Source organism: Thunnus maccoyii, chromosome 11 (genome assembly GCF_910596095.1).
Source record: "Thunnus maccoyii chromosome 11, fThuMac1.1, whole genome shotgun sequence".
Taxonomy (NCBI): Eukaryota; Metazoa; Chordata; class Actinopteri; order Scombriformes; family Scombridae; genus Thunnus; species Thunnus maccoyii.
In genome coordinates, this window is record NC_056543.1 from 15736906 (window position 1) to 15752337 (window position 15432).

The 15432-nt window shown below is 41.0% G+C and overlaps 1 protein-coding gene across 3 annotated transcripts in view; it reads left to right on the plus strand.

Moving 5' to 3' along the window:
• Positions 1 to 921: 921 nt before the first annotated feature.
• The window catches only part of LOC121906708 (protein FAM126B-like), a 45434-nt gene continuing 30923 nt past the window's right edge, over positions 922 to 15432 (plus strand). The window contains exon 1 of one of the 3 annotated variants that reach the window (XM_042425723.1): positions 922 to 1414. The gene's annotated coding sequence lies outside the window, so the exon portion shown is untranslated. Of the gene's footprint in view, positions 1415 to 1453; positions 1779 to 15432 lie in introns of those variants that run through there. The other 2 variants (XM_042425721.1, XM_042425722.1) reach the window with 2 other exon arrangements.

A 15432-nucleotide genomic window follows, 5' to 3' on the forward strand; every position in this document is an offset into this window, starting at 1 on the left:
TACAGGCAGGGATGAATGTTATATGTATGTATCTGTATGTATATCTGTACGGTGAGGTGTGGTTATCTGTATGTTTCTGTGTATATGTACAGGCTGTGAAAAACAAATTTCCTGCATTATAAAACTTTATAATAAGGGTACAAATAATATGCTTAAGCAATTCTCAACTAGAAGTCATGATGATTTGATGCATGAAATAATGCAGGATGTATAATGAATTCCTGTTGTTTACCATTAACAAATGATCAAGTCACTATGACTTTATGTGATTAGTTTACACATAATCGATTGTTAATTAATGAATATTAATTCACAGTTTCATACATTACAGTTTTGTACCTACAGTTACTGTGGCAGCATTGTTCAAGCTGATCATGTCTGTCTCGTGTTGCTAGCTTGCAAATGTGGTATAAATAGCATCAGGTCATGCAGCAACATGTAGATGATTGCATCTTTTGATAGGAGAAAACAGCAGCTTCATAGAGGCTGATCAAATGCATGGGTATAAAATGCCCTTTACTATAACTGGAATTCAGCTAATTTGCTGGCATATCAATTAATGTATGAATTAACATTCAGATAAGATTTCAGTATACCGTGATATGGCATAAGTGTTGCCTTTTCCTGGTTTTAAAGGCTACATTACAGTAAAATGATGTAATTTTCTGAACTTACTAGACTGTTCTAGCTGTTATATTATATTATTTGCCTTTACCCACTTAGTCACTATATTCACATTACTAATGATTATTTATCAAAAATCTCAGTGTAAATATTTTATGAAAGCACCAATAGTCATTCCTGCTATATTGTTGCAAGAAAAAGTAAATATAGTGATATTCTGATTTTATCCATTACTTAAGTCAGTGGTTTTCAAACTATTTCACGTCAAGGACCCCTAAACTGACACAAATTAGACCCCCGTCTGTTAAGACTTTTGCTATTAGATGTTTTATTACAGGAGGTGTATGAAACCTATGGCCAAAATAGTCATACATTCTGTCATTGTGTTACTTATGAACACTTTGGGAATCACATACATGAGCTGTACCCTTATAATAAAGTGTTACCGACTATATCTATCTCTAAATGTGCAGCTCTTCTCCTGATCATGAGTTTTCCGACAGCCTTGAATGTGTCAGTCCTGCTCCCCCTGCAGGTCGTCCCAGCTTTCTGCTCTTTCTGCTCAGCAAAGCGCACTTGAGTTCCGCTCAGTCTGACCAATCGTGTGGCGCTGTGGCTCATCAGCACCATTGCAGTGTGGAGAGATCATCCGGAGGTGCCGCCGCTCTCAGTAACAGGGATCATTTGGAGGAAAGATACTCGACCTGGGTGACCGCTCCCGGGCAAACACCACCCCGTGCTTCCCCGACACAGTCACGGCGTGACATTGACACAACAAGCTTCACTCCGGGTGAGTATTTAGTTATTTGATAGCTGGCAAAACCACTCCGGATTTTCCAGGTAGTCGCAGTCAAGGGCTGCTGCTGACTTTCATCAGCACTGTGGTGTTGATGGACACCCGCGGTGAGGAGGCTCTAACGTCCAGTGCTAAGTGTGTTTTGGTTGAGGGGACTTAACACATCAGATGCTCAGGCGTTGAAGCCGAGGCAGACAGCCGCCTCGGCCTGGTCACGACGGAGGATGAGGATGTCCACCAGCAGCTGCCATGCAAGCCGAGCTAAGGTAGCTAACGTTGCTGGCGTGTGGGCTCAAGCTTTCGTGGCAGTGCTGTAACATACGTCAGCTAGCAGTCAACTAACCGTCCAGATAACACGGTGAGTTAGCTTGCTACAGCGGTAGGTAACCTAAAACGACAGGTTTAACTTAGGTTGTGTTGCGACTCAGCGTTAGCCGCCACATATATCGTCTTGTAATATATATATACAGTTTTTTTCCAATGGGTTCTTTACAATTGAACTCCACAAATGTTCATATAGTACTAAGTAACGGTTAAGTAACGTTAGTTTTGGTGTAGAGAAGTTAAATAATCACCGTCTTGTACAGCAGTAGAGCTGAAGTCTTTGCTATATTGCCATCTGACCTTAGTGGCCAGTTTGTGACTCATGTTTTTTGGCTGGCTGGGTAGTAGTTAGTTGTCATATCGTCATGTCTGTGATTATCAGTACCGTGGTGGTTAAATATGAACACTACATATGTATGCATACATGTTTTGTTTGGTATGAGCAAATAACTTGTGCAATAGTTGCCTCAGTCCACATGGGCGAGAGTGCAAAGTGCATGGATAGTTTAAGAGCATCAGTATGGCTTATTAATTCAATTCAGTTCAATTTTTTACTTGTATAAGCACCATCTTTTACAAAAGCAGTTCAAAGTACTTTACATGAAAACAAAATAAAACAGCAAAAATGTGCCTATAAACAGAGACATCCATGCATGCATACACATACTGTATATACACACACATACAAACATACATGCTGTACAAATCCAGTGTGTTTGTTTAAGTAAATGCTTAACTGAAAAGGAAGGTCTTTAGTTTGCTTTTAAAAGAACACAGTGTAAGTCTAAGATAAGCAGGTAGACGGTTCCTTTATTTAGGTACATAAACGCTGGATGCCATCTCACCAGACTTTGAAAATGTTCTAGGCACATGGAGGAGATTTCCACCTCGTGACCTGATCAGCTGGGACTGTAAACTTGACAGCACGTCTGAAATGCACTGTGGAGCCAGACCATTAAGATTAAGATTTCTTTATTGACATTTGTCAGTACTCACATACATTGAAATGAAATTGATCTTCTGGCATTTGACCCATCCTATACACACACACACACACACACACACACAAGGAGCAGTGGGCAGCTGCAGTGCACTGTCCGGGGACCAACTCCAGTTCTTTTTGCCAGTGCCTTGGTCAGGGGCACAGACATGAGTATTAACTCCTAACATCCATATCGTTACCCTAACATACAGATGGTGGGAGGAAACCGGAGCACCCGGCAGAAACCCACGCAAACATGGGGACAACATGCAAACTCCACACAGAAAGGGCCCGGGATGGTCAGGGTTTGAGCCCAGGTTCAGTGCTAACCACTGAGCCGTGCTGCTGAATTAATTAAGTGCCAGATTAATTAAGTGCTTTGTAAACCTAGAGGAGGATTTTTAAGCTTTTCACTCAGGTATATTTCAGCCGGGTAGCTGTTTTAAAATATGAATCAGAATTAACTAAACTCTTGACAAGTTGGACAAAGTTACCAGAAAACATCTCTCTTTACAACGACAACAGCATTCATTCAGTCTCCTTATCTATACCAAACCAGCTTTTTAGAGCTAAGGGTAGCTTTCTTCTGCTAGGTTGCTTTCTAGTTGATCATTTATTGTTGACACACTGCTGATTTTAATACGGACATCCGTGAATAAAATGTCACTTCGGGTGTTATTGGTCATGAAAAATAAGCCAACCCTCAAATAACGGCATCATGGGCAAAGATGTAGAGCTGAAGATCCAGATAATTCCATGCCATCTGCTGCTCATCCTCAATCATCATCCCCCTCTCTCTTCCTCCTCCTCCCTTGCTCTATCTCTGCCACCATGTGTTTTGGGACTAGGCTATCATCAGCGCTGCGGTCTATTTTAGACAGAAAGTCCATTTACCCACTTAATCTGTGTCTCTGTCTCCAGGAGCTGAGTTTCTTCTATTGCTCAGTTTAAAAAAAAAAAAAAAAAAAGGGCAGCATATTCAGTTAAGTGATGAGCAGAAGGCTCTAAAAATGTATACAATCATATTGTGTAGTTCATTTATTGATTAGTATACTGCAGTCTCGTGGTCATGTGCTGGGTAAAACGATTAAGCTTGGATTCACTGGAAGCTGAGGTCAACTCTTGTGAACTTTGTGCGAGTGTATGAGCTGATTAATAATGCACAATATTGTCGTTTGTTGGTCACACGTCCGCTGCAGTTGTGAGATTACCGAGACAGCTATAAACCAAAACAAATCTAACTCTATTGGGCTCTAGAGTATGTTGCCTCCCTCCCACCTATGGTGATGCACACGCCTAAGGGATCAAAGCTGTAATTAGCATGCCATGGATTAGCAGTGGGGACTATTTTCCACTGTACTCGCCCCCACAGAGCTAGAGGATCACACGGGCAGCCAACCCCCTTGTCCTTCCCCTTCTACCAATGGTGAAAATGTGAATTGCTATGTTTATTGTTGTCTCTTCAAGGCCAAACAAACAAGAGACCCCACAATTGTGCATTTGGGAGTTTGTACGTGTATACAGCATTTCTTAAATTGATTGCGTATTTATTTTACTTTGTTTGCTGTTATTCAGCATCTAAATTGGTTCTTGATGTACTTATAAGTCGCCAATGGAGTTATTATAGCCGTGTTGCGTGCAGATAGTCTTGAGTATCAGTTGGATATGTTGTTGGCATGCAGAGAGAACTGTGGTGCTGCTGACTCACTGCACTGCCAGGTATGAGGTCTGTCTGTGTGTTGGCTGGATACATGATGTACAGTATGTCCCCACCCAACACCCCCCACCCCATCGTGCTCAGCGCCTTGTCTCTCAGTCAGCCAAACAAGAGTTCATACTGCTTCTCTCTGGGGCTCCAAAGAGGTGGAGTAACATAATGTCAGTGTGTACTCTCTGTTTGTAAATGAATCAATGCTTTCAAAGCTGATTGTGCAACAAGGTTCGGGAAGTTTGCAACAGGGTATATTTCCCAAGCTAATGATGGTGTTATCGCACAGGCAATTCAGCAATATGCAATATACAGCAGGAGGGAGACTTATGTTTCATCACAATATATGGCAAATAATTTGAAAAAAAAAAAAAAAGTATATATGAGATATTGTATCGCAACAGACGTGAACGTATCACGACGTATCAGACTGAACAATGTACAGTCTCAGAGGGCAATGCATTCATTATTGATCAATCTCTAGCAAATAGTAAAAAGTGCCCATCACAGCTTCCCCAGAGCCCAAGGTGATATCTTCAGATTGCTTCGCATTACAAAACCCGAAGTATTCAATTTACGATAACTTTTCTTTTTTTTTTTTTTTATGGAAAAAGCAGCAAATCCTCACATTTCAGAAGCGGGAGCTTGTGAATGTTTTAACTTTTTTTTTTCCCTGATAAATGACCAACCAGAGTGCCCCTCAGGAAATTGTTGAGCTGGAACGCCGCTCAGATCTAGCTGCATCTTGTCTCATTTTAGATGACATCCAAAATAATATCCATACGTATTAGATACAGTAAAGTATATGTATCTTTCCCCAAAGTTTGGTGTTTTATATACATTTTTAAGATCTTAGCAGAGGTGGTCTTTGTTCTGTTTATATCACATTAGGTACGTTGATAAGTTGCAGCTGTGTCAATCAGCTTGACCAGATAGTGTAATTTGACATGCTGACATGCAACTGCTTAAACAGAAGGAAAATAAACATCCTGCTGTTGACCTGAACACAATTTACATGTGTGTCAGTATGTATCTACATTTGGAGAAGGAACACAAGCTCTGTATTTTACAGCTTAATATGGCAGCATGATCAGTGTGTTTAAGCCAAGATAATAGGTCATCATCCTGTCAGAGCCACAGTTCTCTGCTGGGCTTTACCTTCCTGTCGGTCAGCTGTCCGCTCTCTTGCTCAGCTTGCTGGTCACGACTCAGTGCCTGTCTGAAGTTGAACAGATGCCAAAGCCCGGTTGATTCCAGGAGCCTTTGAATTATAGCCAGTTATTTGTTGTTGTGATATGATGGAAAATATGTGGAAGGAAAGTGGAGGCTTTTGCTGAAGGAAGCCATGAGAGATGTGCACTGGAGAGTGAGGCATCTGTAGGGTTGGGTATCGTTTGAGTATTATCGATTCCAATTCTGCTTATTGATTCAGGTTCCTATCGATTATCAGTTTCAATTCCAAAATGGTAAAAAAAAGAGGTCAAATGTTTACATAACAACAAAAAATATTGTTTCTTTTAAGTGTTTACTTTTAATGTCATCATTAAAATTTAAATTTTTTTTAACTGAACATTCACAAAGTAAATACATACAATAAACATATATGTACACAGTAAGTACAGACATTTTCTTGTGGATGCTGTGGTATTTCATTTGCCAAAGACAACAGTGTGTCGCAGCTTGGTATCCCTGGCTCTACTGGAGGTGCTAGCGAGGTGCTAGTGCTGGCTGATGACACACGCAAGCTAGGAGACCGCAAGACATCAAACACTGAACATTCTTTTAGATCGACGCTGTGCTGCCTTAAATGTTTGGTCAAATTTGATGTGCAACCTGACTTACAGCTAATTAGCTTCCCTCATGCACTTTGCCTTGTCGTTTTCTTTAATAAAGTGAAGCCACACTTTTGAGCGTTTACTGCAGTCCATCTTTAACTAATGTCGGGACGTTAGCCGTGCATGCTCGTATTGAAACAAATCGACATGCTGTTGCATTGATGCTTGACGTTGACAGTATGGGTGTAATGGTTCGTGTATTCATCCTGAACCATTCGGTACAGGATGTTCAGTTCAGTATGTGACTTTCCTCGGTTTGGCATGCTCCCTGACCCAAACAATTACTCAAAATAGTTCAATAATCCACTTACTCCGATGTGTGGAACAACAATTTTAGTGCTTGAGTTCCACCCAGACCGTTTTGGCAGGGCACCACTTAGCTGTAGCATGTGGCTAGCATGCTCATGGATATACGCTCGCCAACTTAGCCAAGTTACGCTGGTTACCTACGTTCATGTAATGTCGCTGCTGTCATTATTATTAAAATATGCACCATTATCCTAGTATTTAAATGATATCACTTCTCCCCCTCTCTGTGACGGTTGGCTTTTCACTCCGTCTTTGAGTGAAGCTGTTCGGAACAACTTAACACATTTGATTTCCGACTTGGTTGGTCAGCACGTCGTAAGACCAGTTCTTAGCGACCATAAATCAGCATAAAACAGCTGTCAGCAGCGGTCCTGACTCTTTGTAGGAAACATAGGGGTCGTTTTTCTTTTCCAGTTCAGCACAACTTAACTTTGTCAGTAATAGTTTTGGCCAATGAGCCAATGTTGGATGGTTATATTTTTCAAAATAAAGGGGCAAAATATTTCTCTCTTCCTTTCTTTTTTCCCTGCTGTACCGACCCCAAGCCAAACTGTGACCCAAAAACCAAGTTACTTACTGAACCATGAATTTTGTGTACTGTTCAAACCCTAGTAGACAGGTCCTGGCAGATAGCCATGTCCTTGCAGATATGTAGTCTTTGTTTGCAGTAATAAAGGGTTATCGCATTTAGGAACCAATAGGCAGAGCCAAAATTCAAATTTTTTTATGGGTACCCGGTTTTTGGCATTTTGGATTCAGTTCTAATTTGGAACCTGTTTTCGGTTACCAACCCTGGACACCTGTATACAAATGTGATCCTTTGCATTTAGTGAGGCCTAGTTATTAACACAGCCAACGTACTTGGCATTGTTTGTTAGTTTGCTTTGGAATAAGAGGAAGGAGGATTTGGAAAAGTACACAACCTCGCTGATCAAATATAGTCAATGTCAAATGCCTAAATGCAGCAGTTTGCAATGCACAATTCATTTTTTTTTACGTGTCTAGGTCCTAAAAAACTTGGGAGTGTTTTAGTGTCTCATTGGCAAGGGAAAATCTGGCCAGGGCTTGATGGCTAATGCTTATTAACTTGGCTACAGTTGCTTGCTAGCAGTAATTTCTTAGTGTCTGCTGCAGTGCAATGGAAGGAGCCAAAATGTAGCCCACATTATTGTTGTTTTTCATACAGTACTGTAGGAAACTGTTTGATCTAATAACTGTTATGAGTCTCTGGGGTGGGAGAAAGTTGAGAGGCAAAGCTCTCTGGCTTGTTTTTTTTGGTATTAAGCAGTTTTGCAAGCCCCCCCGGCATCTGAGGTGGCAGTGCACACATGCACCCCCTCTCTTATGTGTCCCCCTTAGTTGATCCATTAGTCATCCAGGCTGTGCTCTCAGGCCTTTGGGCTGCCCAGTGGTCTTGGCATGTCACGCAAGCTCAAGGTGGCCCATTGTTAGAAGTCTGCTGAGCAGCTTATTCAGTGCAGCATTTTCCTCCTTTTCTCTAGAGTAGAGTTAAATGTTTAGCTGTTCCCCCACACCATGCACACAGTGTCAGCAGCAGTGCTAAATACTGTAGGATTTGTGGTCATGTGTCTCGAACTTTCAGTGAACTTGTGACTGCTCAAGCTTTCATAAAAACAAAACCCTCCACTTTATGGGTCTTGTTTTACACCAGTTATTAGGTACACCTGCACAGCATAACACAACATAATGCAGCAGCCCCGCTGTAAATCTTACCTTTGTGAAGCTTGTAATGTTCAGTTTTTGTTGACACTGTGTCAGAGAAGAGTTGATTAACTGTGATGGTATTCTTTTGAGGATGTAGCTGTTTGTGGTGTTACATTGGACAGCATTATAATGATAGGTATTTGTAATGTTTTGTTTATCTCTACTTATATACTGTATATGAGGGGAATATTAAGTCCAACTGAAATTGCATTTTTTTGTCTGCTACAGGTTACACATCTGAAATGAAACCAAAAGGGAGGACTTTATAATTTTTGGTTAGTGTGGTTTGGTTGGTGTAGTTCATGATGGCGCTCCTTAGTTTTGCAGTAATTCGACAAAATACTGTTAGTTATCCGTCACTTCGATGCAGCCAGTCAAATCTTTGCATAAAGAATTAATGTGGCGTTCTATCATAGAGCAGAGCAGATGGTCACACTGAGCCTGATGAACCTGCTACACAACACAAGAGCCACAGACTCTGAACAACAACCCACGTTAGCTTTCCTGCTAAAGTCTCCTTTTTAACATATATGGACAAAGACAAGACATGAACACACGTCTTGCATTGCTAAAGCCACCAAACAAACCGGAGAAAAGTGCACCGCTTATGTCAGTTTGCAGGCTAGATAGCTAATTAGCTGCTGAGCTGTAGCACATTACACAGCATTTAAACATACTTTGTGTTTCCCCCTATATTCATTCTGCAGCAGTACACCGCCGCTAAAATTTCACACGATCATTAATATCACTGGGCCACTAATGATTTTCACTTGCACACTGTGAGCACGATAACACCCTACGTTACCGTGGAATTGTTTTGAGTCCTCACTCTCCTCATTCTTCAAAGGACTTCTATGTGAAAGGTAAGAGTAGCGTAGCTGCTTTAAAGAATAGGGCAGTGCTTAATGTGTGTGCATAGGGAGTGTGTGGTCGAGCAAGAGCGTAGAGCGAGTGGCAGAAAAGTGACGGCGAATGCGAGTGGAGCAGAGAAAAAGGTTAGCAGTAAGTTGTCAATCTGGCAGTAAATGTACTGTACAGGCTGCCGTGTGTCAGTTAATAAATGCTGTAGTTTGTAAAGAACAAGACAAGTCCCGTCTGTTGTTAGCCTAACCTGACCAGGCTCACTAAAGGTGGATTGACCTTTAAGGTGGACCAGCTATTCTCATTTTAGTGTCAATCTCAGCTGCTCCAAAACACAGAAATGTCTGGATGCTGAGTCTCTTCCGACTCAGCAGCCAGTCTAGGGGAAAAATAGGGAAAACGCTGCTAGATGCAGGTGTTATGGTCCTTACTCTTAATCTACTCTGCAAACAACACAGTGTCTACACATGGTTTGTAGTTTCAGCGCAAGTTTGTTTACTTTGTCTCTCGTTCCCTACAGTGTAACCCCGGCACTTTGGCAGCCTGCCAGCAGCTGTCAATCAAACAGACACCAACACGCCCCTTCAGCCAGACAGAAAGGAATATTTCTGATATTTCCCCAGAGATCCTTTTTCTTCCTTTTTTAATAATACAAAACTATTAACAATACATATTAAAAAAAACCTATTGTCCAAGTTTCAGTTGGACTTTAATAACATCTTTCAATATAAACTACTCTAATAAAACACCACCACTAATCACAGCTGAGACAATAACCAGAGTTGAATCAAGACTTCTCTGACAGTGTCAACAACTGAACATAATAACCTTCATGAAGATGGGATTTATTGCAGCACAGTTGTATTGAATCGCATTAGAGTGCACAAGTGTAAGTAATAAGGATTTCTGCCTCCACAGGAACATTTGTGCTGTGTGTATTATTGACACAAGTGCACTAGTTTGGAAAAGGCACCATAGTATAATGTACAGCATTATTTTTCTTTTTGTAAGGAAAGTATTGACTTGTGAAGACACTACAGCCATAACACTGAAAATTATAGGGCACAATACACGAGAGCTCTTCTTAAAATCATTCTGGATAAGAACAAAAACTAAATCCTTGAAATCTAACAAATGCTATAAGCGGTTATAAGTCAGCTTGTGCGACCTTGATCCCAGTATGTGTATGTGAGGTTACTGCGGGGCATGATGGAAGCCCTCAATACCTCCAGCGTGCGTGTGTATGTTCTTATCCTGTACGTGGATACGTGTGTATACACACCAAATTTGCATTGAAAGCACATGTGTTCCTCAGTTCGTGCAGAGTAGAGAAGAAGGAGGCAGGGTGCTGTTGGCATTCACCTGTGCTGTTTGTGTGTTGTGGCTCACACTGATTTTAATTGGTGGAACCCTGTGTGTGTGTGTGTGTGTGTGTGTGTGTGTGTGTGTGCGTGGGTGTGTGTTGGGGTGTGGGGGGGGTGTGAGGGGTTGTTTGTGTGTGTGTGTGTGTGTGTGCTTAGTTGCAACACAGACCCATCCCAACACGTCTGGCCCTGCAGCTGCAGCAGAGCTAATTTTAGCCCAGGATGTGCGTACGCCTCAGTTCCCCTAGCCTGGCCTATGAGAGATGAGAGGAGGATGAGGCAGAAAGAGTAGACAATTTTTCACTCACTCTTGCACAGTCTGTGCAACTACCTCTTTCTTTCTCTCCTCCTGTATAGAGCCCTCCCTTTTTTTTTCAGTCCTTCATTCACTCTAGCTAGAAACCTGTAGTATGTAATTTGTGTGCCCAAAGAATTCAGGTTTTTTGTGTGTCCACATGTCCTCGGGGCAGCACTATTGATTCACACAGGAACATATTGACTCTGGTCACTGTTGCCTGTCTGACGATGACCTTTACCCACCAAAAATCCTATCTGTCGAATGATGTCTGGCTGAGGTGCATGTGTACCTGTCTGCCTCCCTATCTATATAACCGTACGTCGTCATCTTTCTATACAGACAATCCGGCAATAGAGGTCATTTTCCAGTGCTGTATTTGCTATTAATAAACCCCATTCTATTCCTGAGCAGACAGCCTACTCCACTGGTAAGTGGCTGGTTCTTATTACGATTTAGAGAGGCACAAGGATGGAGATTACAGTGGACTGGTTCACTGTGGTCAGGTATTAGAGTTAATCCTTCTACCTAGGGAAAGTGTCTGTAAAGTGTGTGTATGTTCCATGAAGAATGGCCCGCAAACGCACATGCACCAAAGTGGATAAGTAAAATTCCCCCGTGACTCTGTAAAATGTGATAGAGGAATATTCAGCAAGGCTGAGGAAACAAAATGTGTGCACGCACGTGTGTGTTTTAGTGCTTACTCATGCGTTTGGGCTTTGTCCCGTGTTTATGTGCAAATCAGCAGAATGAAACAAAACTCACAGTGGTCATGAAGCTGCCTTTAAAGATCCTGTAAACTCAATTCAGTTCAATCTAACCTTTTGATTTTCAGCATGGGAAAGTTAACCGGACCCATCGTGGAAGGTACATCTTATTTAAATCTCCCAAGATTTGTGTGCAGTTTATGAAAACAGCATCACAGTGTTGAAGCAGCAGAGGGACATCTTTAGCAAGACAAACATTGAAGTCTTGTAATGGCGTGCGTCCACCCTGCTGAAATATCCATGAGCAAGACTAAATCTCTCCTGGTCTGTATCTGACCCTGTGATCTGACCTCCCTCTTGCAGAGGTTAAACAAAGAAGAAATGTACCTACAGAGATTAATACATTTTCATACTCTCATGGTTGGATATTTAGTTCGTCATGGTCACACTGAGCAGAACTTGGAAGGAAGAAGGACGGAGTCAGAAGTGGAGCAAACAGAACAGGCACGGAGCTTGCTCAAGCTCAATAATTCATGCCTGATTGAGCTAAGCTGACCTTGAAAAATCCCCAGTGTTGGACTGTTGAAACCTGGCACTCTTCATTTAGGGCAGAGAGTAGAAGTTGAGATGGACAGATACAAACATACACAGTACATTTGCATTCTCCCTTTTGGTAAGCTTTTTTTTTTTTCTTTTATTCTTTGATGCAATTTAGCAAAGTCATTTGCAATATTTCCAGAGCATTTGCTTTGGAAATTTGCTTTGCTTTGAATTTCATCACTGTTGTTCATATGCTCTTTATTTGACTTTGATTATATTTTTATAGGATCTGTTTACATGTGAGAAAAGAAACATACAACTGTAGGTCATAGTAGTAGAAGCTTCCATAGTTGTTTGTGAGAAAAAAACTATATAAACACTGTACCAGAACAGAGAAAAGGCAAATGATTAACTTCACCCCATGCCTCTGTGAGGTTACAGGGACTGAAATCAGATTACTTTTTGACTCCCCTCACTCCTTTGGTGCCAAAACCTCTCACTAATCACACTCACAGTTTGCCAGAATCCGGTCTGATAATTTAACTCACAAATCATTGTGTGTTTGGATTTCAGTTTTTATTACAAGTGCTGGTTCACGTGGAGTTCCCCAGTGGCATTGGTACCTCAACAAACAAATCACGAAAATGCAAAGCGTTTGGAGCGGTGGAGCAGATGACAGAAACTGTAGGTGTGATCACACTCGTTGTTCCAAACAGTCGATCCTGTGCTTGACTGTTTGGAACATTTCTTTATACTTCATGCTAGAAAAAAAAAATATATTGCACCCAATTGTCACATCCTCTGACTAATGTTACTGCATTGCACAGACTCATGTTTGAAACTTATGTGGTGAAAGTCTCAGATACACTTGTAGTCGACTCTGTGGAGAAATAAAGTGATTGTTAACAAGATACGTGAAGAATAAGTGTCGACTGTGTCAGATACAGTAGCGTTCCTGCTTAGCAGCGGTTCAGTCAGCAGGTAATTTCCACCGGAGATCCTAACAGAGATAGACCGACTCTGTAAATCTTTTAGGTCTGTCTGGGTGCAGCTGTGGTAAAGAATAAGAGTGGCTCTCTGTACTGTACTGTGCTTGTTTACACTGGTTTAATTAGTCACTTAGATACTTGTATGATTCATCTGTAATGAATGATTAGTATTGTTGGGTGATTGAAGGGACCTTCCATTCAGTACTCATTTGGAATAAGCCTTCAGCTACTAGTTGGTTAATTTTTGGCTAAAGCTGCATGGTTTTGTGCAGCACATTGTCACTTTTTTTTTGTTTTACCTGTTGGAAATACTTAAGTCACCAGTTTTACTTGAGCCACCCACATAGTTAACGCTACAGTTAAGCTCCAACTAATGAGGTTTGTTTATGCGGACATTAAGGTAAACACACAGACAGAACAGCAGTGTGGGATTAGCATACAAGTGCTGTCTGTCATAGAGCTGACTTAATTAGCATGCTTGTAGCGTTTGTTGAAGGAGTTGCACAGCATGTTGATTAGCGTGCTGCAGCTGTTGATAGTCCTGTGTGTCCCGGCAGCTGGCAGAGGAGAGGACCGGTTAAGACGGCATATGCATGAGAGCGGAGTCACGGCACAACCAACACACGCCGTTAACCTTATGATGTTTTGGATTTTAGCACTGACTTGACTGATTGTATGAAGGGATTTTTCATTTACCAGCTTAGCTAAGAAATACAGCACTTTTTCAGTCATGAGACTGCTAAGACTCCAGGTTCCTGTATGAAAACAGTCTAAGTCAGTGTGGAGAGTGAGCAGCTCCTTCATAAGTGCAGTTAGAACAACATAACACGTAGCACTCCATATCTACTTGACTGGGCTGCTCACTGGCCCTTTTCTTAGTTGTATTAATAAGTTAAAAAAAACCCCAAATGAGATAGTGCTTCTTGGATCTGACAGCAACGTGATGCAAAACAGCTGCTCTTGATGCCCGTTTAGGCAATAAATGTCCACATAAAAGAATTCCCCCAAAAAGTCATACAGGCATACAGCTTCATTAGCATACAGATGTGATTAAAAAGAAGGCCAAGCGTATCACTGCCCACAAGGGAGATTATATGTCTAGTCTTGTTTTTATTATGTAGCCACTATGATACATTTTAACATTAAGTTGTGTCTCTTGATGTTTTGGGGGAATTCATGCCCCCTTTTACTGTAAATACGTATTAATCAGTGTTTGTGGGAAATGCTGCATTTTGCTATTTTAGTCACTTAACTAGTGTATGACATCATTCTTTATGAATGTCGTGTAGAGAAATGGAAATGTGTGCAGCTTGATGGAGTGATTGTTTACATCTTTTAATTTCTTGCCCTGCATGTTACATGTTTAAAATCAAAATTGAACACATTAAAAATACTAAACAAATTTAGCCATACTAAAGCCTCTCTCAGGATGAATTGTAATAACTCTGATGATCCTACATTCATGAAGGCTATATTGGCAACTGAGTGTAGTTCTGATGTAAACTTGTGACGATACAGGACTACTAGATGTTTTAATATTTATGACAATTGTTATTTTAGGGTGCAATTTCACAGAGAAACATATTGTATGTTAGCTCCTCTGTCATGAAACTCAATACTCACAATACACTTGTTGGCTGTGTTACAACATTTTCCACAGTTTGGTGCACAAGGTTCATTGTAATTTTGGATTTGAAGTGCTGTAAACAGGATGGGTTGGCACTCTTCTATTCCCTTGTGAGCCCCGCCACAGGACAATGAGCAGGTCCTGCATAGAGGAAGAGCGGCCCTTGAAGGAAAGGTTGCTTATTGTCATCCGCCAGGCCTCATTAGGTGTATGACATATTTAGCCAACAGTGACGGCTGGATGGAGAGAACTGTTGTTACTAGACACGCAAATACTGGGATGAGATGGGTGCAAGGTGAGGAGGAATTTCACTACTAGTACCAAGGTATATGATAAATATGATTTTGTTCTTGCAGTAGATCATTATTTTGAGCTGCATTTGAATAATGGGGTCACTTTACCCCATATACTGAGAGGCAAAAGCCCTTTTTTGCTAAGACTGATATTGTTTAATTGGACTGAACTGACGACAATGTATGTTCTTTTGTTATAGTGTCATATAATTTATATATTATATCATATAATATGAGACGCCTACAGATGATTTCTGTCATGTTTCATGTGTTTGGTATTCTGTTAGAGGTCCTCAAAGAAACTTGATGCCCTTAAACACATCCTGTTTTCTCTCTTCTTTATTGTTGCAGACCACAAGTGAGCAACAGTCATAGACTTATCTAATTATTACATGATTGTGTAATCTAATATTTAGCATATATATGTATATATTTAGCATAATATTTAGTTTG